Below are 24,134 nucleotides of genomic sequence, written 5' to 3' on the forward strand. Positions count from 1 at the left end.
CTCCAACATCACTTATTTCAATTTCCTAATCATTCAACATCTTTCAGATATGCTGATCTCTCTTCTTCCCCACATACCAGATTCTTCTCTCCCCAAGGAGTCTTCCTACTTGTTAGTATCTGCCCAAAACATTCTCTGTCATTCTCTGCATGGTGAGCTGCTTCTCAATCTGGGTCCAGCCATGATAGACAACACATAATAGTTAAATAAGGGAAGCTTAATATAAAGAACTTAACTGTGATAAAAGAATAATTTAAGCTATAAAGAAACTCTACATGGTGCACTAAGGCTGAAGAAGAGTACTCAAAAATACAAACACTTGTAAGTTGTTCAGACATCACTGGAGTATGTGTAGCCACCAGGTAGCAGAGAAGTTTGCTGATGTAACTAGCCCAGAGATAGTGTGGACTTGTTATGTGAACAAAAGGCAACCCCCTGGAATATAGGAGGGGGGTAAGATGATCAGTAATTTGCAGCTAAACACACAATAGGAGTTTAGCAGCTGGCAGTGATATAGGTCTTCAGAGATAAAAGGTTGGGAGAAGGTTTACAGAAGGAATGACTGCTAGATGGGTGACACTCTGGTGTGTGAAAACTATTAACAGGAGAAGAGACCATTATGATCCTCAGATTTGTGGTGGTTCTGGTCCAGACTGCTGAGGAATGGTTACTGCAGGCCAAGGGTGCAAGGTGACAGTTTTCTAGGCCCTTAACCAGAACAAACCCTGTTGCCATCACTCACACTCTTACCATCAACTCTCTCTCTGCTGCCCCCAATCTGCCCCCACCCTCCCACCGGAAATTAGAAGCCTCTTCTTTCTGTACATCTCTGCAGCACTCTGCACTGAGAAAGCTTAACTTCATGCTCACTTTAAAGGACCAGCTTTAAAAGGAATTATTTTTTTAAAAAAATAAATTGATTTTTTATTGGTGTTCAATTTACCAACATACAGAATAACACCCAGTGCTCATCCCGTCAAGTGTCCCCCTCAGTGCCCATTACCCAGTCACCCCCAACCCCCGCCCTCCTCCCCTTCCACCACCCCTAGTTCGTTTCCCAGAGTTAGGAGTCTTCATGTTCTATCTCCCTTTCTGATATTTCCCACACATTTCTTCTCCCTTCCCTTATATTCCCTTTCACTATTATTTATATTCCCCAGATGAATGAGAACATACACTGCTTGTCCTTCTCCGATTGACTTACTTCACTCAGCATAATACCCTCCAGTTCCATCCACGTCGAAGCAAATGGTGGGTATTTGTCATTTCTAATGGCTGAGGAATATTCCATTGTATACATAAACCACATCTTCTTTATCCATCATCTTTTGATGGAAACCGAGGCTCCTTCCACAGTTTGGCTATTGTGGACATTGCTGCTAGAAACATCGGGGTGCAGGTGTCTCGGTTTTTTACTGCATCTGTATCTTTGGGGTAAATCCCCAACAGTGCAACTGCTGGGTCGTATGGCAGGTCTATTTTTAACTCTTTGAGGAACCTCCACACAGTTTTCCAGAGTGGCTGCACCAGTTCACATTCCCACCAGCAGTGCAAGAGGGATCCCCTTTCTCCACATCCTCTCCAACATTTGTGGTTTCCTGTCTTGTTAATTTTCACCATTCTCACTGGTGTGAGGTGGTATCTCATTGTGGTTTTGATTTGTATTTCCCTGATGGCAAGTGATGCGGAGCATTAAAAGGAATTCTTTGTTTTGCACAGAGCATCTACTGAAGAATTCATTCAGAACTAAGAAGCAATAAATTGGTGACATACCATCGTGTGTGCCCCAAGCTTAAGTGGCCCTGCAAGTTTAACCCATTATTTTCTAGCTGACCCCTCTATTTCCTCAATAGCGCTTACTTACATTTTCTCTGTAATTTTATTTGCTTACTTTTATTTTTCTGATTATCTAATCAGAAAACAAGCAAATTAAAACCGAGACAATACTGTTGTGTTCATTGCATTCCTAGAGCCAGGAAATTTTTTTAAAAGATTTTATTTATTTATTCATGAGAGACAAAGAGAAACAGAAAGAGGCAGAGCAAGAAGCAGGCTCCATGCTGGGAGCTCAACGTGGGACTAGATCCTGGGTTTCTAGGATGGCGTGCAGGCCTGAAGGCGGCGCCAAACCGCTGAGCCACCCAGGCTGCCTGGGGAACATTTTTAAAAATCAATGTTAAGTGAATTTACAGAATTGACCCCAAAGAGGAGACCTCCCTTAGGCTAGCACTGAGAAGATGTTTCCACCCCAAGTTGTACAGACAATTGAAGTTGGAGAAGAAATGAGAAGAGCTGAGATGGACCTTTCAGGCCTGCTTTAGCTTACTCTTTCTTTCTTTCTTTCTTTCTTTCTTTCTTTCTTTCTTTCTTTCTTTCTTCTTCTTTCTTTCTTTCTTTCTTTCTTTCTTTTTCTTTTTTTTTAAGAGACAGGGAAGATACCATTGTAAAATTCATATCTCTTATTGTTGGACACATTTAGCCCTTCAGTACACTGCTGATATCCACGCCTACTCAGGTATTACACTAATTCTTCATTGACTTAAGGGGATAAGCCTGTGGTTTTGAATTATATGGAATGCCATCTGATGGTGGATTCATGATGAAGTGCTTCATGATTCCATCTCCACCTACCATGAATTATGGCCCAGAAAACACTGTGCTTCAAGACATCAAAACAACCTATTACTAGGAGCATTTAAGCTCACCATTCAACATATTTTATATAAATAATAATATCATCATTTGATTCCAAAGTTTCTCAATGCCCTCCCACGCCCTGGCAACTTATTTGGTTATCTCATAAGTATAGATCCTAAAAAAGGGCGTGGTAGGGAGAACCTGATTTATGCTGGTTTCAGAGAAAGCCTTTGTGAATGATATTTAAGTTTAGACTTGGAGCTTGAAAAGGAGTCATTTAAGAAAGAAGAAAAAAGAACTGTTTCAGGCTGAAGGAAGAGCACCCAAGGAAGGAGTCTGGCACTTTCTGGGAGTTGAAAGAAGTGGATGTGTCTAAAAACAGCAAACATAGGGGTGGGGACTGAGGACTAGCAGGAAATGAGGCTTGGCAGGGTGGATCCTTTCCTGTTTAGAGGGCAGGTTAGGACGTTTAGGTTTTATTTTATCTATGCTGGTAACCCACTGGGAGAGTTTGTAGGGAGGAGCACAATCCCATTTACTTTTAAAAAATCCCACTGGATTTATGCATTATTCTACATAGATACAAATAAACTTGTTCTGATCTCATAACATAATTAATAATTTATTAGATATCAAAAACTTTACATAATTAAAATGTTTTATTAGATATTGAATGAAGTTTGTTTTAGTCAAAAAAGCAATACATGTAAAAAGTTCAGAAAAATAAAGAAGAAAATACTATTTACATTATATGGTCAACACATTAGATAAAATAATTTTGCAATGATTATATCACCTATACTTGCTGTTTCCATATGTTTCTTGATTTTTTTTTTGTTAGCACTTTAACATGGTAACATTCTGATTTAAAAAAATCCTCCTCTCAACTAACTGCATAATAATTACATGATTAGATCATACTATCTTATCGGACATTTACTTATTTCTGTTTAATTATTTTGATTTAAACATTTAATGAGTCACTTATTTGTATATGGATATTCGACTATATTTTGAATTATTTAATTAGTTTAGATTCCTAGAAGTGGAATTATTGGCTCAAAGACCACAAACGTTTTGTTACACTTGTGTGTGACCCTGTTATCATACTATCCTCCTGTAAGTGTTGAACATCATGTCGATTTTAAATATTTACAATTAAATAGGTAAATCTTACATGTCTGTGTTTTACTGTTGTTTTAATTCACATTCATTCATTACCTGAGAATTTGAACACTTTATGTTTCTTAGCTATTCCTACTCCCTCTTTTCTGAACTATTCATGCCCTCTAACCATTTCAGAATAGATGCTTAATGCCTTGTCTACTAATTTGCAGGTTTGTTATAAATATTTTTAAATTCTTTTTTGGCTTGTTAATTTTGTTTATAAAGTTTTGTAAACTTCAGAGACCTATTTTATATTTGAATATAATCAATATTCAATATTTATTATAGGTAAGGAAAATAGTCTTCCTTTATGATAATATCTATTAAGTTTATGAAATTTTCCTCCATCAAAAGATTTGATAATGATTGATTTCTATTTTCTTAGAGTTTATGCAATTTTTTAAAAAGATTTTATTTTTTTATTCATTCATTCATCCATTCATGAGAGACACAGAGAGAGAAAGGCACAGATATAGGCAGAGGGAGAAACAGTCTCCTTATGGGGAGATCCCAGGACTCTGGGATCATGCCCTGAGCAGAAGGCAAATGCTCAACCTCTGAGCCACCCGGGCATCCCTAGAGTTTATACAATTTGTCTAGATTTAATCTCAGAATATTGTGTGATGTGAGAATCAAAATGAACTTTTCCAAACCAGTTTTCATTTAGCAGATACATAATGACCATCTATCCTATGAAGACAATCTTCTAGACACTGGTTGAAACTGGTAAACTAAATAAAATGCCTTGTGGATCTTACTATGTTCTAGTGGGGATGAAATCTCATCATTATTTATTAAATAATCTTCATCTTCTGGGAAGTGGGTGGGGGATAGGTAAAACGAGTGAAGAGGATTATGAGTACACTTTCTTTGATGAGAACTAAGTACTGAGTAGACTGTTGAATCACTATATTGTACACCTGAAACTAATATAACATTGTATGTTAATTGCACTGGAATTAAACTTTTAAAAAATAAAACAAAATGTATATTTATACCTGTGCATCAAAAAATCTGGGAGAAATGATGATAGGATTATCTCTAGTTATAATGCTACTTTTTATTTTCCGCTTTTTATTTTTTATCTTGTCTAAATTTTTAATATTTATCATATATTAATATCCTATGGTATATAAAAAACAGTTATTTCCAGTCAGGGGAAAAAGTAAAAGAAAATATTTAAAGAAAATATCTAGTGTGTTAACAATAGTTGCCTCTATACAATGATTCTTCTTTTACCCTTTACTTTTTCATGCATTCCAACATTTCTTTAAAAAAGATACATTGCTAGGTACAAACTTCCAGTTATAAAATAAATAAATAATGAAGATGTAATGTTAAATATGACATGACTATAGTTAATACTGCTATATGATATATTTAAAAGTTATTAATAGAATAGTATATTCTAAGAGTTCTTATCACAAGAATAAAAACACTTTTCTCCTTTTTAAGTATCTATATGAAATGATGGATTTTAAATAAATTTACTGTGGTAATTATATCATAATATATAAAAGTCAAAATATTATGCTGTACACCTTAAACTTTGCATACAGTGATATATGTCAACTATATCTCAATAAAACTGGAAAAAAGAAAAATAAATAATCTTCACCTTCTTTACTGGTTTTTATATTACTTTTACTATAAAAGCTTTTCATATATAGAAGAATTTGTTTATAGAATATCCATTGTTTTCCTGATGTGTCCATATTTTTTCCAAAGGTGCTCTCTTCTATTCTATTACAGTGTCATACATGTTAATATAAGGCAGACTAAGTCTATCTTGTTATCATTCCTTTTCAAAAACATTTTACTTATTTTAAGCAGTTTATTTTCCAATGAAAATTTTATACTTTTTTCTCAGTTTCAAAACACTCTATTGGAGTTATGGTTAACATTTACTTGTACCTATAAATTTATTTGGAAACATCAAACAGGTTTATAATTGTAATATTTACATCTGTGAATATGCCATTCCTTTTCATTTATTAAACATTTATTTCTCAGTAAAATAATGCTACTTTTCTTCAGTTAGATTTGAAGATCTGTTAAAATTAAAAAAAAAATTTAAGATTCTGTTGAGATTTCTCTTAGATTTGTTGTTTTTTCCCTCTTATTTTTTTTTTTAGATTTTATTTATTTATTCATGAGAGACACAGAGGGAGTCAGAGACACAGGCAGAGAGAGAAGCAAGCTCCATGCAGGGAGCCTGATGTGGGACTCAATCCCAGGTCTCCAGGATCACACCCTGGGCCGAAGGCAGACACTCAACCACTAAGCCACCCAGGCGTCCCAAATTTCCCTCTTATAAGTACATTTTTCTTACTGTAACCTCTAACTTACCAAGGACATTTCCATAAGAAAGCTCTTATTGTTGTATATTTGTCACGTGTTCATTAATTTTAATAGAGTTCCATAATTCTAATACCTATATTTCTCAGTTTCATAGATATACAATGATACCATGAGCAAATTGGCTTTCTTTTAATTATAGCTTTGCTTAACAGATTATTGAGATTTGAAACATTATTCAATAATAAAAGTTAAAGTGGAAAATCTTTTATTTACTCAGAAAAAATTTTTTTTTCCCAAATCTGATCTAAATGAACAGGAAAAAGTACCTCCCTGAAATCTATAAACAGTATAAAGCCAAACAGAATATCATTATCAAATAATGAGTGAAGTGTGAACTAATACTTAGAATTAACGTAATACACTGAACAACTTGTAGTAATTTTATGATTTTATGTACAATTATGTTCATTTTTTAAAAAGTCACAAAGTCCAAATTCCTCAAATTGTATAAATTAAATAAATATGTGCAGTTTTTGTATATCAATTATGCCCAATAAAGTTTTGGAAAAAAAAGAAATTTAAACTATCAAAGAAAATGAGAAATTATTCTACATTATATACTTTAAATAATGCTTAATTTGGAGGAAATAAACTTTATATTTTCATAAGGCCCAATGGTTACTGGATACTTTTTTTTAATATATATATATATTTTTAATTGAAGTTTGATTTGTCAACATATAGTATAACCCCCAGTGCTCATCCTATCAAGTGCCCTCCTCAGTGCCCCACTCAGTTACCCCATTCCTCTACCCATCTCCCCTTCCACGACCCCATTGTTCATTTTCCAGAGTTAGGAGTCTCTCATGTTTTGTCACCCTCTCTGATTTTTCCCACTCATTTTCCCTCCTTTCCCTTATAATCCCTTTCACTATTTCTTATATTCCCTGTATGAGTGAAACCATAGATGATTGTCCTCAGATTGATTGACTTATTTCACTCAGCAGAATATCCTCCAGCTCCACCCAGGTGGAAGCAAATGGTGGGTATTTGTCCTTTCTAATGGCTGAGGAATATTCCATTGTATACATAGACCACATCTTCTTGATCCATTCATCTTTCGATGGACACCGAGGCTCCTTCCACAGTTTGGCTATTGTGGACATTGCTGCTAGAAACATCGGGGTGCAGGTGTCTCAGTTTTTTACTGCATCTGTATCTTTGGGGTAAATCCCCATCAGTGCAATTGCTGGGTCATAGAGCAGGTCTATTTTTAACTCTTTGAGGAACCTCCACACAGTTTTCCAGAGTGGCTGCACCAGTTCACATTCCCACCAGCAGTGCAAGAGGGTTCCCCTTTCTCCGCATCCTCTCCAACATTTGTGGTTTCCTGCCTTCTTACTTCTCTCCATTCTCACTGTGTGAGGTGGTATCTCATTGTGGTTTTGATTTGTAGTCTCCCTGTCATATTGGCCAATACACAGAAGGCAACTTAAAAAAAATGGATTTACTTCGAAACTACTGGTTCTCTAGCTCAGGAACATACATCAGAATTATCTGCGGAGGTTTTAACAAATATTTAAGTCTGGGCCTCCCTCCCGGAGAAGGCTGCATGGCAGGGTGGGGGGCTGGGGCACTGGCATTTTCAAAAAGCTCTTCGGAGAGTTCGGATGTTTCCTTCTGCTTGGGTCTCTTGATTTTTAGGCTGACTGGCGTACTTTGCACTTTTTGGGCCACTGCTTGGGAGTATGGAGAGCTTTTTTCGCAGATTTATTAGCAGTAGTAAAGAACCTGGCCCCTGGCGCTTTGGTTGTCTGTCTTGGGTCTTTTTCCCCCAGTGAAGAGTTTCTTTCTTTCTCTGCCTCTTCTTTGATTCTTGGCTTCTTCTCCAGGCCATTACCTGGAGTCTTGGGTTCTGCAGCCTTCGGGGTCTCGAAACCCGGAAAGGCCTTTCTCTTCTTCTTATTCTTCTTTTTTTTTTTTTTTTAAAGATTTATTTATTTATGACAAACATAGAGAGAGAGAGAGGCAGGCCCCATGCCGGGAGCCCGACGTGGGACTCGATCCCGGGACTCCAGAATCGCGCCCTGGGCCAAAGGCAGGCGCTAAACCGCTGCGCCACCCAGGGATTCCCCCCTTTCTCTTCTTTTCACGGGGTGTGTTGGGACCAGGCCTCTTTTTCTGAGACTTCTTTCCTGCGGCATGGTTTTGCATCTCTATGCTTTCTTTTGCTGGAGTCCCTATTGGTATGAGCAGGATCTCGTCTTTGGACTCGTCTTACACCTTATGCTGGGTTTTTCCTCTACCAGCCTCTTCTCAGGAGCCTGCATCTTCTCCTTCTGGGGGTGGGGGTCAGGGTCCTTCACAGCAGCATCACTAGTTTTGGGGTCTGCGTCCCCTTCCTTCTGGGCCGATGCAGCCTTTTTAGCCTGTTTCATATGCCTTTTGTTTTGTTCTCTTTTTGTTTTTCATGATACTCTTTTTGTTGTTATTGTTGTTGTTTGCTTGCTTCCTTTTTCTTCTGACTAGGAGTGCATATTCCCTTGGCTTCATCCTGACAGCTGACAAATGAGGAAAAGACAGGCAAGGAAGCTGACGTCTCCGTCTTCACATAAAAGAGTTTCATGCTCTCCCACTTCTCTGGCAACTTTTGTGAAAGCCTCTTCATCACAGAGATGATGTTATCAATGATGTGTTCAACCTCCATTCCAGTGTGGCCAGCATGGATAGTATTGCAAGAACCAGTTTTAGAGATGTTTAAGACAGTGCTACCTATGCATTCATTAATCTCCCTGGATACATTCTTGGCCAGAAGGTTCACAGGTACCAGCATGTTCTTTCCGTGGTAGAAATGTCTCCCGAGGTGTAATGGTAAGAGCCACCTGATTCTCACATCAGTAAGGAAGAAGTCAAAACTTCCCAAGAGGCACAGCTTGGCTTCATCAGCTTTATATGCCTTTTTTAGAGTTTGGAGGGGGATAATCTAAGAAACAGTTTTAATTCCATGCTTGTTCAAAAGCTTCTTGTAAAACCGTTCTGTCTTTTCAGGAGTTAAATTGGGTTCATCCTGGGGAAGTAAACAAGTATCTGTTAAATCTGATCGAATACCATGAAGCAAGGGCAGTCTGACCCTCAGTTCTTTACTTGGAATCTTCCATAATACTACCATTAAAAAGAGATTTTCATTCTCATTCAAAAGCAATCCATTTGCGTTCTTCCTGGACCTGGAGTGTGCCAACAGAGCTTCCACCACTTTTCTAATCTGCCCTTTGTCCAGCTGCTCCAGGCAGGCCAGGTTAGCTGGAGCAGAGGCTGAGGCTGTGGCTGAGGATGACAGTGTGGTGGAAGCTCAACCCTCCATACTTCTCTTGCCTCTTGAAAGTGTGTGCAGTACCCAGGGCTGGCTCCTAAACAAGATATTTAAATTCGCTTTCAATATTGGAAGGAATTACTGTGGGTGGAAGGACATTGAGCGGTGTTTCAAAGGAAAAATTATCCAAATGTGTATATACACCCAGAATGGAAAATAAGTTGGACACAGAACTAAATAAGTTTTGTCAGTGGATGACAACCTTAATTTCAAACTCCCTTAAAATGGTCCACAAAAGAGGGAAGTATTCTGCAGATTTCAAATATGTGACATATGAACATTTATGTTATCAATATCCCTTCACCTATTAAAACAAGAAAGCATTTTAAAAAGAAGAGAAAGGACTTCCAGGAAAGATGGCAAAGTAGGAGAATCCTAACCTCACCCTGTCCTAGGGATACAACTAGATAATACTTACATCAGTGTAAATAACCCAGAAAAGGATCCAAAGATTGGCAGAACAGACTCTCCACAGTTAAAAGTAGAGAAGAAGCCACCCCGAAGGTGGTCGGAAAGGCAGGGACATGGATGAAAACTAAAGGAATCCATGGGACTGCCCCCTATAGGCAGGGACAGTGCAGTGCAAAGAGAGGAATAAAAGAAACCCCTGTCCCAGGCACCCCAGGCATGAGGAACTTGCATGGGGAAGATGAATCCCCATAACACTTGGTTTAAAAAATCAGGGACCAATTTTTGCAAGTTTTTATAATTAGTGCATGTACTAGAGGAGCTGGGATATTGGGAGAGTTCTTCAAGAACAAAGGAGCTGGTGGGGACCATTTCCCTCCCTCACACCCCAGCCTAGACATATGGACATCTGTGAGAACCAGTGCCACTACAGTACCTGCTATCTGCATTGCTAAGAGCGTGTCCCACCCTAGCATTCTCCTGTGGACACACCGCCTCCTGCTGGGCCTTAGTTCGAGGTCTCCTCCCAGAGCAGAACTGCACAAAACTTGCCAACACCATATGCCCTGCCTCCACACTCTTCTGTGGATCCACCCCTTCCAGCTTAGCCTTCCTTGGTCCCTAGAGGCTGCAGGTCCCCTCCTGCGGTAAATTTGTGAGGAATTGCTGACATCATGTACCCTGCACCCGCGTTCTCCTTTGAACCTCCAATATGCCCTTGGCTAAAGCCCATCCAAGGTAGTGCCCAAACCTGACAGAGTACAAGAAGCCCAGATAGCACCAGTACCACTGCAAAGTGACTCTTGGTCAGGGAAGGAAGATAACCACACACACCAGTCCAATTGTGGCCTTAGCAGTGGTTTGGGGACAGACGTCTGGTCAGATTACAAGCCCTACCCACCAATGAAAATTTCTCAGATAAAGCACTCTGCAGGTCAGTGTTACTGCATCTCTGAAAAATGTCTGGTCTTACTCAACTTAAGCCCAGGGATGCCCCAGACTGGCTTACTAACAACACAGGGACTAAATCCTGCCCACAATAGGCAAAGAGAGCCACTGCAGAAGACTGGGCTGAAGGTAAAAGTAACTTAATCACAACAGTAGGGCACACACAACACACAGAGGAGACACTCCTGAAGTAACAGTTCTGGTGAACAGGGAACATTGCACTGTAGGGCACTAGAGGACCTCCTCTTCAGAAGGCCACTATTTTCGAGAGCAAAAGACATAGCTGACTTCACATAGACAGATACAGAAATTTAGATAAATGAGGAGACAGAGGGATATGTGCCAAATGAAAGAACAGAACAAAATCACAAGAGAGCTAAATGAAAGAGGGATAAATGATGTGCTTGATAGAAAATCTAAAGTAAAGGTTACAAAGACTCACTGAACTTGAGAAAAAAAGTGGTGGACCTCAGTGAGACACTTAACAGAGTGATAGAAAACAAAGAAACCAATCAGAGATGAACAACTCAATAACTAAAATTAAAAATACACTAGATGGACTAAACAGACTAGAGGAAGCAGAAGAAAGGATCAGTGACCTAGAGGACAGAGTAATGCAAAGCAAACAAACTGAATAGGATAGGGACAAGATAATAATAGAAAATGAAAATAGACTTAGGGAACTCAGCCACAACATCAAGCATAATAAGCATTGACATTATAGGGATCCCGGAAAGAGAAGAGAGATAAGTGGCAGAAAACTTACTTGAAGAAGTAGTAGCTGAAAAGTTCAAGAATCTGGGAAAGGAAACAAACATCCAGATCCAGGAGGCACACAGAGCCCCAAACAAAATCAATCCAAGGAGGTCTACACTAAGACATACAGTAACTAAATGGCAAAAAGTAGTTACAAATAGAAAATTTTAAAGACAGAGAGAGAGAAGGGCACCTGGGTGGTTCAGTTGGTTAAGTGTCCAACTCTTGATTTTGGCTGAGGTCATGATATTCGGGTTGTGAGATTGAGCCCAGCATCAGGCTCTACACTGGCCATGGAGCCTGCTTAGGATTCTCTCCCTCCCTCTCCCTCCACCTCTCTCCCCATCTCTATAAATAAATAATAATAATAAATAAACAAATAAACAAATAAATAAATAAATACAGCAAGAAAAAAGAAAGCAATTACATACAAAGGAAACCTATCAGTGGATTTTTCAGCAGAAATTTTGCAGGCCAGAAGAAAGTGGCATGATATATTCAAAGTGCTGAAAGGAAAAAAAACCCTGCAGTCAAGAATACTCTATCCAGCAAGGCTATTGTTCAAAATAGAAGAAGAGATCATTTCACAGACAAACAAAAATTCATGACCACTCCACCAGCCCTATAAGAAATGTTAAAGGGGATTATTTGAATGGAAAGGAAATACCGCAAGTAGGAGCAAGAAAAGTAGCAAAAACAAAAGCAGTACAATAAGTATATCAATAAATATCAGTCAAGGGATTCACAAAATAAAAGGATGTAAAATATGACACTATATACCTAAAGCATGGGGTGGGTACGAGAGGAGTAAAAAAAGGTTACAACTTAAGCAACCATCAACTTAATATAGACTGCTATATGCAGAAGGTGTTATATTACAAACCTACTGATAACCATAAATGAAAACCACTAATATATATGCAAAAAATAAAGAAAAAGGAATCCAAGTATATTGCTACCGAAAGCCAGCCAACCACGAGAGAAGAGAGCAAGAGAAGGAACAAAGAACTACAAAAATAACCATAAAACAAGTAATAAAATGGGAGTAAATATATACCTATTAATAATTATTTTAAATATAAATGGACTAAGTGCTCCAACCAAAAGATAAGGAATGGTTAAAGAATCAAGACTCATCTATATCATGCCTATAAGAGATTTATTTCAGACCTAAAGACACATGCAGATTCAAAGTGAGGGATGGGAAAGCATTTTTCATGCAAATAGAAGTGAAAAGCAAGCCAGAGTAGCAATACTTACATGAGACAAAATAGACTTTGAAACAAAGATTGTAACAAAATACAAAGAAAGACACTATCTAATCAGTCATGAAGGGAACATTCCAAAGAAAGCTATAACAATGGTAAATATTTTTGCACCCAACATGGGTGTACACAAAACAGCTAACAGGAAACATAAAAGAAGTAATCATTAGTAATAAAATAATAGTAGGAGATTTTTAAGGCCCCTTCTATTGGGGTAGGGGTCTTAAAATAATGAATAAATTATTCAAACAGAAAATCAACAAGGAAATAGTGGCTTTGAATAGTACATTGGACTAAATGGATCTAACAGATATATTCGGAATATTCCATCCTAAAATAGGAGAATACACATTCTTTTCAAGTGCACATGAATAGATCACATATAAATCACAAAGCAAGCCTCAACAAATTCAAAAAGACTGAAGTCATACCATGCATCTTTTTTGGATCACAACACTGTGAAATTAGAAATCAACCACAAGAAAAAAATCTGGAAAGACCACAAACACATGGAGGTTAAATAGCATGCTACTAAAAGAAGAATAACTGAACCAAGAAATTAAAGAAAAAATAAAAAATACATGGAGACAAATGAAAATGAGAACACAATGGTCCAAAAGATTTGGGATATAGCAAAAGCTGTTCTAAGAGGGAAGTTTTTAGCAATACAGGCCTACCTCAAGAAACAAGAGAAATATTAAAACAGCATAGCCTTATACCTAAAGAACCTAGAAATGGAAAAACAAACAAAATCCAAAACAAGTAGAAAGAAGGAAATAGTGATTAGAGCAGAAATAAAGTAGAAAGTAAAATTCAAAACAATAGAACTGATCAGTGAAGTCAGGACCTGGTTTATTGAAAAGATCAGTAAAATTGATAGATAGGCAGACTCACTAAAAAAAGACAAAGAGACAGAAAGAGAGAGGACTCAAATAAGCGAAATAACAAGTGAAAGAGAAGAAATAACGACCAACACCACAAAAATACAAACATTATAAGAGTATTATGAAAAATTATAGGCCAACAAATTGTACAAACTATAAGAAATGCATAAATTCCTAAAAATATATAACCTACCAAAACTGCATCAGGAAGAAATAGAAAATTTGAACATACTGATGACCAGCAATGAAATTGAATCAGTAATCAAAAAAAAAAAAAAAAACAAAAAACTCAACAAACAAAAGTCCAGGACCTTTTGGCCTCATAGATGAATTCTAGCAAACATTTAAAAAGAGTTAATACATATCAAACCTTTCCAAAACATAAGAGGAAGGAAAGCTTCTAAATTCACTCTACAAAGCCAGTATTACCTGTTACTGAAGCCAGATAAACACCTTAGAAAAAAAACAGAACTAGAAATCAATATTTCTGATGAATAGAGACACAGAATCCACAGAAATATTAGCAAACCAAATCCAACAATACATTAAAAAAATCATTTCACTACAATCAAGTGGGATTTATTCCTGGGATGCAAGGATTATTCAATTTTTGCAAATCAATCAGTGTGATATATTGCAATAGCAAGAAAAAGCACTTGACAAAATACAATATCCATTCATGATAGAAAAAAAAATCTCAAAAAGGAGGTTAAGAGGTAATATACCTCAACACAATAAAGGCCATATATGAAGAATCCATAGGTGACATCATAGTTAATGGTGAAGAAGTTGAGTCAGGAAGATGACAGGACTGCCCACTCTCACCATTTTATTCAACATAGTACTGGAAGTCTTAGCCACAGCAATCAAGCAAGAAAAAGACATTAAATGCATCCAAATCAGTAAGAAAATTTCACTATTTGTAGATGATGTGATATAGAGAAATTCCTAAAGACTCCACCAAAAAATTGCTAGAACTGATAAGTAAATTCGGGAAGGTTTCAGGATACAAAATCAATATACAGAAATCTGTTACATTTCCTTACACTAATAATGGAGTAGAAGAAAGAGAAAGTAATAAAATCCCATTTTCAATTGCACCAAAAATAATAAAACATCTAAAAAGAAACTTAATCAAGGAGGTGCGGTGAAAGATCTATACTCTGAAAACTATGAAACGCTGATGACAGAAATTGAAGACAACATAGACAGAAAGATATTCCATGCTCATAGATTAGAAGAACAGATATTGTTAAAATGTCCATATTGCTCAAAGCAATCTACAGATTTAATGCCATCCCTTTCAAAATACCAACAGCATTTTTCACAGAACTAGAACAAATAATCCCTAACACTTGTATGGAACCACAAAGACTCAACTAGGCAAAGCAATCTTGAAAAAGAAGAAGAAAACTGGAGTTAGCCTAATCCCAGATTTCAAGATATACTCCAAAACTATAGTAATCAAAACAATATAGTACTGGTACAAAAACTGACAGATCATTAGAACAGAGTACAGGAATAAACCCACAATTATATGGTCAATTAATCTTTGAGAAAGGAGGCAAGGATATGCCACAGGAAAAATTCTCTTCAAAAAAGGAATGGAAAAACTGGACAGCTCCATGCTAAAGGATGAAACTGGATCATTTTCTTACACCATACACAAAAATAAACTCAAAAAGGATTAAAGACCTAAATGTGAGACTTGAAATCTTAAAAATCCTAGAACACAGGCAGTAATATCTCTGATATTAGCAGTAGCAACATTTTTCTAGATACGTTTCATGAGGCAAGGGAAACAAAAGCAAAAATAAACTATTGGGATTACATCAAAATAAAATCTGCATAGCAAAGGATACCATCAACAAAGCTGAAAGACAACCTACCAAATGGGAGAAGATATTTGCAAACAACATATCTGATAAAGGGTTAGTATCCAAACTATATAAAGGACTTATGCAACTCAACACCAAAAATAATAATTAAAATGGGCAGAAGATATGAACAAGTATTTCTCCATATGGATGGCCAGCAGACACATGAAAAGATGTTCAATATCACTTATCATCAGGGAAATGGAAATCAAAAGCACAATGAAATATCACCTCACACCTGTTAAAATGGCTAAATAAAAAACATAAGAAATGACAAGTGTTGGTGAGGATGTGGAGAAAATGTAACTCAGGTGCACTATCGGCAGAAAAGCAAACTGGTACAGTTACATTGGAAAACAGTATGGAGGTTCCTCAAAAAATTCAAAATTGGATTCAGAAGGGCAGGTGAGTGGGGAGGCTCCCAGACGGAAAGGGTGGGGGTGACCTATCCCCAGAAGAAGGCCTAGTCAGCTGAGCTGCCCCTGTGTCCCTCCTCGCCACCCAGGTCCAGGATGGGAGCAGGATGGCCTTAACACTGTTTCTGGTTATGCTATATTCCTCTATTCAGTTGCAAAAAGTAAATTATCCACGTGGGGCCCAGACTGCTCACCACCTTGGGGTCCTCACTGAGCGGCAGTGCAGCCCCCTTTGCATCCTTGATTAAACTTGGAACCACTGAAAAAAGGGGGGTCCTGGGGAGCTCAGTCAGGTAAGCCTCCAAGTGTTGATTTCAGTTCAGGTCATGATCTCAGAGCCCCTTAATTGGGCTCTGCTTTGGGCATGGAGCCACTTAGGATTCTCTCTCTCTCCCTCTGCCCCTCACCCACTGCTTGTGCTCACTTGCATGCATGCTCTCTCTCTCTCAAAAAATTAGAAATGCCATGCTATCCAGTAATTCCACCACTGGCTATTTACCCAAAGAAAATGAAAACCCTAATTTGAAAAGAGATATGCACCCCTATGTTTATGGCAGTGTTATTTAAAATAGCCAAATTATGGAAGCAGTCCAAGTGTCCATTGACAGATGAAGATGTGATACACACACACACACACACACTCTCACACACACACACACACAATGGAATATAACTTAGCCATAAAATAGAATGAAATCATGCCATTTATAATGACATGGATGGATCCAGAGGAGAAAATGCTAAGTCAAATAAATCAGTCAGAGAAAGACAAATACCATATGATTTTACTCAAATGTAGAATTAAAAAAAAAAAAGAAAAAGAAAACAAAGAAACAAAGTAAAAAAACAGACTCAGTATAGAGACAAACTAATGGTTGCTAGAGGGGAGGTAGGTAGGGGGATGAGGGAAATAGGTGAAGGGGATTAAGAGTACATTTATTATGACGAGCAGTTTGTAAGGTAGAGGAGTGCTGAGTCACTATACTGTACACCTGAAACGAATATGGCACTGTATGTTAACTATACTGGAATTAAAATTTAAAGAGCAAAAGATAGAAAGAGAGAGAGAGAGAGAAGAGGAAGAAAGGAAGGAAGGAGGAGAAAAGCTGTCATTGCCTTTTTATTTTAATGGAATAACTCACTACCAAACAGTACTTTGTATTTCACAGATTTTTTCTATTGTTCTATAATTTACCAGCCCCAGGACAGGCAGTGCATTTTCCTAAAGTAATATATTGCATGACTATATTGCACAAACAGCAAAAATACTGCTGTTGTTTAGTGAATATAAAACAATAATTGTAGCAAAAATTATCCTGGCACCCTAAATAAGGCTGATATATGGCAATGGAAATATGCAAAGGAAAAAATAAAACAATAGTACTTATAGTACCTTTTGTTTATTGCTCTCAGACACTTATGTTACTTTATTAATACTCATAATGTCTTTTAAAGGTTCTGTTATTTTCATCTATGATTTGGAGGAAGTAGCTGAAACACAGAAGGGCTAAACAATTGTCTCCTAGTTGAATGGCAAATTAGATGAAAATCCAATATCCACAACTTGCTAGATCCCAAAGACATATTAACCTTAGCCTTAGTAGCTATTTACACATATGTATGTGAGATCTTTCTTTCAAATAAAAAGGAAATATAACCAAGAGAAAACAATAAATATTTTGTTTTTAAAGAGCTATAAATTCTAATTAAAAATCCTTGAATAAAATACCTTAGTGTATCTGTTAACCAGTGTAAAAAAAAAAGGTAAAGAAAAATTTAGTAGTTTAAGAATTAGAACAGGGGATAAAATAATCCTGGGATGAGTCCAGTACCTTTTGTTTATCCATGGGTGGATTATCTGCTTTGTGAATTATTCATGACTAATTTTGAATCTTAGAGCTGTATTGCCCCACTGCCTGGTTAGCTTCAAGGCCCTTTCCTCCCACTACCCAGCTGGTGTGTGCTCAGGGAAGACAAACGCTTTTTAATATGAATCCAAGCAAAACACAATTAGGAAAGCAAATGTGCTAGAAAAATAATAATATCACGGATTACAAAGCCAAATATGAAAGATTTGAATGTTGCCTACCCTTTTCAAGTATCCAACTACTGTTTCCATATGATACTTACGTAACCAAGTTGGGCCAGTCATATCACAGAGACCTTTCCTCTGTAAGTGAGGCCCCTGTCATTTGGTTTGGTCACAATAATTTAATTGCAGAGTGTGTCCATATCATAGCAGTAGCTGCAAGCCTGATTCCTTTCCAGAGGCCCATAGGCTCTTCCAGAAGAAATAGCACCTTCTACCAGGAAGAACCACAGCCATAATTTAAGCCAGCCACTGTTCCCTACCCTGCTAAAAATACCCAGAGCTAAAAAGGACCTCATGCCTACATTTGAAAGACTGCAGAGTTCCCAACCACCTCACAGTCCATCTCCCCAACACACACGCACACACACACACACACACTCACTCACTTCTCAGAACTTTTGACACAAAAAGGTCTTACTATAGATTTTGTGGCTTGAGTAGGTTAGCTAGTACACATAAATACTATCATATTTTTAAAATACCATCATTTTTAATCAAATTCTGTCATACTCATGGATGTTTTACCACTTTTTGAATGATAGAAAGCTTTTAGCAGAGTTGCATCCAAATGATTTACTTCCTCAAAAATTAATGACTTGCATGTACAGGTACAAAGATAAAATATAAATTTCCCTAAAGTTTTCATTATGCAAGAGGACCACTACTTCAAATACATTTTTAAAATTAGGAAAATAATACATGCTTATTACTGAAAGCAAATTCTGAACTCTATTATAATTTGATTAATCATTAAATTCACCAAATTACTTTTCCAAATAAATTGACTCAGACGAAAATGCTTAAAACATCCATTGATAATTTTAGAATATATTTAAATAAGTAATCACTCTTTATATTACCACCTTTCTTTTTCAAAGAAGGCTTGCAATACCACTTAGTGCTCATGTTTAAGTTAATGTTTATTAACAAATTACCATTTGCTGTTACAAGTAGGGTTTCATTAAATGACTCTCATAATGTAAGGGATTTGAATTAAAGCATGTACTGTACTTCTTTATGTGTTTTCTTTCTTCTCTTGCAACAACATGTCTAAAGATTAGCATAATTTATTTTCAAGAAATTAATGCTCTTCTTCAGAGTAATAATTATTCTCATTTTGACCTGTTGAACTAGCTTCATATTTACAAAAAATAATTAAGTGTTGATCAGAATGTGCATCTTCTGAGGCTTTCTAATCACCAGCTCTCCCAATCCAGGGCATTTCTTTGCTGACCCAACATAAATATACTTAACTAATGAGTTATGGACCTTTAAGAGCCTTCTCTTTCTGCACCAAATTCTCCTAAGAATTAATTCCATTTTTTCCTTCATTTCATAGATGCATTTTCTTCTTATTCTATCTTAGTTTTTGATTTTGCTGGTTGCTCAAGGGAGCTGATATGGTAATTTTTTAAAATTTAAATTAACAGCAAAAAATTGTAACAAAATTCCATCAAGGTTACAGAGGTATGCCCACTTCATTTACATTAATTAGAAAACTTCTGTCCCCATTGTAATTTTCTAACAGGAAATGCTCTGCTCTGCAAAATTTTATGTGATTTTTAAGTTTTGAAGCATAGAACATAAAAAATGGAAGGGACCAAATATATAATCAAATTTAACCCATCTTATTTATAGATATATAGATACACTTATCAAGGCCCAGAGAAGTAAAGAAATATGCATAAAGTCACACAGCTAGTTAGTATCAGATGGTATACTATTTTTATGTATTTTTATGTAGTTCAAAAAATATATTTCCTACATTAGTTAATCACTTTTAGATTAGTGGTAAATATATATATATATATATATATATTTATTTATTTATTTATGAGTTTTATTAATTTTGTCAACTAATAATTACTGTTAACGTAATGTTGTATCCTGGATGTGATCCTAGAATAGAAAGAGGAAATTATTGGCAAATCAGCTGAAATCTGAATAAAATCTAGAGGTAAGGTAATAGCCATGCACAAATGCTCATTTCTTAGTTTTGGCAACTGTACAATGGTAATATGTTAACATTAGAGGTATTAAAAACAAGATAACAGGTCCAAAATGAAATTGCTTTTGCTAAGTCCACATCACCAAACTGAGGCTTAAAGTTTTGAATCTCCCAGAAATGGAATCTTAATCAGGAATTGTTTGATCATCACTAGTTAGGTAACCTACATGATAGATCCCCATGATCCCTAAGGGAATGTAACTTTGCAATCAACAACTTCCTTTTTTGTCTAACTTGCTTCTTCCCACTCCCTTCTGCCTGTAAAAGTCTTTCATTTTGTATAGCTTCTTAGAGCTCCTCTTCACCTGTTAGATTGGATGTATACTGATTCAAACAGATTTTTGTTCAAATAAATTCTTAAAACTGTTAATATGCCTCAGTTTATCTTTTAACAGAAGAAACTGAGTAAAGAGTACACAGAAACTCTGTACTATTTTTGTAACTTCTCTGAAAAACTAAAATTATTCCAAGAATTATTTTAGATAATTTTATATTAAAATTATTATTTATGATAATTCAGAATTACGAATAAGGTAATTTATCTTAGACATTTGTAAAAAAGAATAAGGGGGGCACTTGGGTGGCTCAGTTGGTTAAGTGCCTGACTTTTGGCTTCAGCTCAGGTGTGATCTCGGGGTCCTGGGATGGAGCCCCACAACAGACTCTGCGCTCAGAGTAGTGGAGTCTGATTGAGATTCCCTCTACCTCTCCCACTCATGCTCTTTATCTCTCTCTCTCTAAAATAAATAACCTTTAAAAACAGCTGTTCAAAGATGTTTCAAAGGAGTCAAGATCTTTGTATTCACCACGTTCACAGGTTATTAGAAGAGGGCTACCTTGAGTACATCTTGAGTAGACAGCATTCTTTGGTCAGCTGTAATTCCTGGAAAAGGACTCAGCTGTAATCTCTTGGCAGGGAACACCTCTGGCAGCTCGAAGAATGAACACATTGGTCCTGAAAAGGGGAGCTGGTTGTGCCACAGCAGCTACTAAAATGAAGCCAACTGTTCAGCACAATAATTGGTCACAGGATGAATGTGAAATTAGGCAAGGAGGAAATTTTGCTAGGCACAGGAAATTAAAGCCAGGTGAATTTTGCTTAAATTGTTCTTGTTCCAAGTACTTTTTCTCTTGAGTTTTTCATGTTTGTGCCTTTAATTATTTATACATTTTGTAACATCTATCCCAAGATGTCAGTAATTGGAACTGGAAATGAAATTTAAAAAATTAAAAAAAAAAACACAAAACTTTTGGATCTTGAAGAGATATGATTTTAGATGTGAGAACTACATAAAGAAAGTCCACTGAGTTTTCCTAACCAAGGGTATAAATCCTCACCCCACTTTTAGCTTCTACATTTGTCCCAGTGAAGACATCTTCATTTTCATTAGATATGGTGAAATTATGTTATGATAGCAAACCAATCCCCAAACCTCAGAGGTTTAACACATCAAACCTTATGTGTCTAATATGGGTTAGCAAAGGTACGCAGAAGACTATCACTCCGTAGTGGCTCCATCGGAATATACAGATTCTAAGATCACTGGTGAAGAAGTAGAGAAGAATGGGAAAAACATACCTGTTCTTAAATGCCTAGTATCAGAGTGATATTTTGAGTGATGATCCATCGCCTAAATCTTGCCACATGGCTCCAACCTAACTGCAAAGCAAACTGGGAAATGTAGAGGAAAGCATGGAGTACTAACTGGCTTTGCCAAAAGTGGCTAGTGAGCCTTCTGGAATATTGTTATACACAGCTCCAACCCAATAAAAAAAGAATCAATTTACAGGTCAATCGCCTTTATTTCATTACTGGCTAGATTCTTATCCATTAGTATCATCTCCTCTGAGCAAAGAATAAGGTCAATCTTTGTGCCACACGTATTTTTATATCAGCTATATCGGTTAGGGAAGCAACAACTTGAACATTCAGACAGTTAACATTTTTAGGAACACACATAAAAGCACTTTGAAGAGTTGCATAATCATGGGAAGGCAACTTTCATTTAAAATATCTTTTGCATTTGTTAGGGAAATTATCTTGATAATTCAAAAGTCCTGGACTTAAAATACGTAGGCAGGGACAATATATGCGCTGGTTGTTTTATAAGGAGCCACAATGTATTAGGACAAAGAGGATGTACAAAAGTGGACGGCAAATATCCAAACAGGACATTAGTAAACAGCACCAGAGGGGGAGCCTTTAGTATAGAGGCATGTATTTCCTTACCATATGGTCCTAGTTTTTCAGTTGAAATGTTTTCCCTCCTGAAAAAAAATTGCTTCTCTTCCCTGCTAACGATACAGAAGACTGGTTTTATAAATTAGAATTACCATTTGTCATGAGTACTGATCACTGGCCTCGAAGTCTTTTTATTACAGATGGATAAAGTAGTGGCTAAACACCTGGGCCCGAGAGTCAGACTGTCTGGGTACAGTTCTTGGCTCTGTCACTTACTATGTCCCTGGGTAATCAATTAACCTCCCTGTGGCTCAGTTTCTTCATCTATAAAATGGTCATACTACTATTAGCTACCTAAGGGAGTTATGTTGCAACAAAAGAGTTACTATTTTAAAAATGTTTAGTAAAATCTGTTTATTGTTGTTATCACTAATGTTTAGCCCCTTATAAATGGTTTTACAAGAGAGGAAGCCTTTACAATGAAGTTAAGTCTAATATAAAACTTACCAAATAATGGTGCCAAAATGAAATTTCAAATGCTGAAGTAAGTTTTACCAATATTATTCATTTTTTTCCTGATCCACAGTTTTTCTTTTCCGGTTCTAAGGGAAAATATGCTAGCATGTTCTGTTTATTAACCAATGTATTTTCTCCTGTCACAGTTCAAGAGGGCAATTAAGGAATAAAAAAAGGACAAGAAAATCTTTCTGTTTTTCACATAGTGAATTCTACATGGCCCTGCTCTATCCCCGCACACACCAGTTTGCCCACCATCCCACAGCAATACAGTGGTTGACACTCTGGCTGGAAAGACAAAGCCTCATGAACGGAATAAATTCTGTCATTTCAGCTACCCACTCTACAGAATTTGTTATGGCAGTCCTGGTATGTGAATACATCATATTTTTTGATTCAGTAAATCCAACCTATTTGCTTCCTATCTACTCTCTGCCAAGCAATCTTATGATACATAATACGCTTTGTCTCCTTCACCATTAGTACTTCTGTTGGAGAAAATAAACTAAGTGAAGAATCATATACTTCACTGGTTCACTTCAGAAAAAAAATATTCTCACTCTGAAACTTTGGAATGATGATAAACAGTTACATTTATGTTATTTAAACTCTATCATGCATTTATCCATAATAATTTTTAAATTTGGAAGAAGTGAAGTTGAAATTGTATTTAAATTACCATTCTTTGCCCCCTCTATTGTACTCCCCCGAGCTAAGTTTATTAATACCAAAGATTTCTATTCATTCTATGTAAATTTACTAAAGTCTGTTAAATCTCCTGATTGCTGACATTTTAGAGTTTTATACACGTTTTGTCTCTCTTTTGACAAATCACACACACATCTTCAGGGACTCTTATTACAGAGCTAAGTACATTGTCTGACAAAAGCTGAAGAATTTTAATAGATAAATGACAAATTTTAACAAAGAGCTCTACTGAGTTAATTTCTAAAATCGTTTACTATATGTATAGAAAACTGGCAGAAGTAATTTGATGAAGTGCAGGTTTTCTATACATAATAAAAGGAAAGACAAAATTATTAGTAGAATATTCGATAAGATCCATCTATTTGATGGATAACCACAAAAATAATCTATCAATACAAATATGTCTTCTTGCTTTCTTACCAGGTTCTTTTTTTTCCTAGACTAAAAAAAAAAATAATGTCACCAGTTATTAATGTCTATCATTTCCATCATTTAGATTGCTGCCTTAGTAGGATTTAGAATGAATCCAGAAAGGTCAAGTTCAAATGAGAAAAAGAAGCACAGCTCCACTACTACAAAATCATGACATCCTAGATTTT

At 36.5% G+C, this 24,134-nt stretch overlaps 1 long non-coding RNA gene and 1 pseudogene across 1 annotated transcript in view; both read right to left on the reverse strand.

Moving 5' to 3' along the window:
* The window catches only part of LOC112926577 (uncharacterized), a 459,344-nt gene that overhangs the window by 108,089 nt on the left and 327,121 nt on the right, over positions 1–24,134 (reverse strand). The gene's annotated exons all lie outside the window — the stretch shown is intronic.
* On the reverse strand, positions 7,806–9,466 carry LOC112926486 (ribosomal L1 domain-containing protein 1-like; annotated as a pseudogene).

The sequence above is a fragment of the Vulpes vulpes genome, chromosome 6, assembly GCF_048418805.1.
Source record: "Vulpes vulpes isolate BD-2025 chromosome 6, VulVul3, whole genome shotgun sequence".
In the NCBI taxonomy this organism is placed as follows: domain Eukaryota; kingdom Metazoa; phylum Chordata; class Mammalia; order Carnivora; family Canidae; genus Vulpes; species Vulpes vulpes.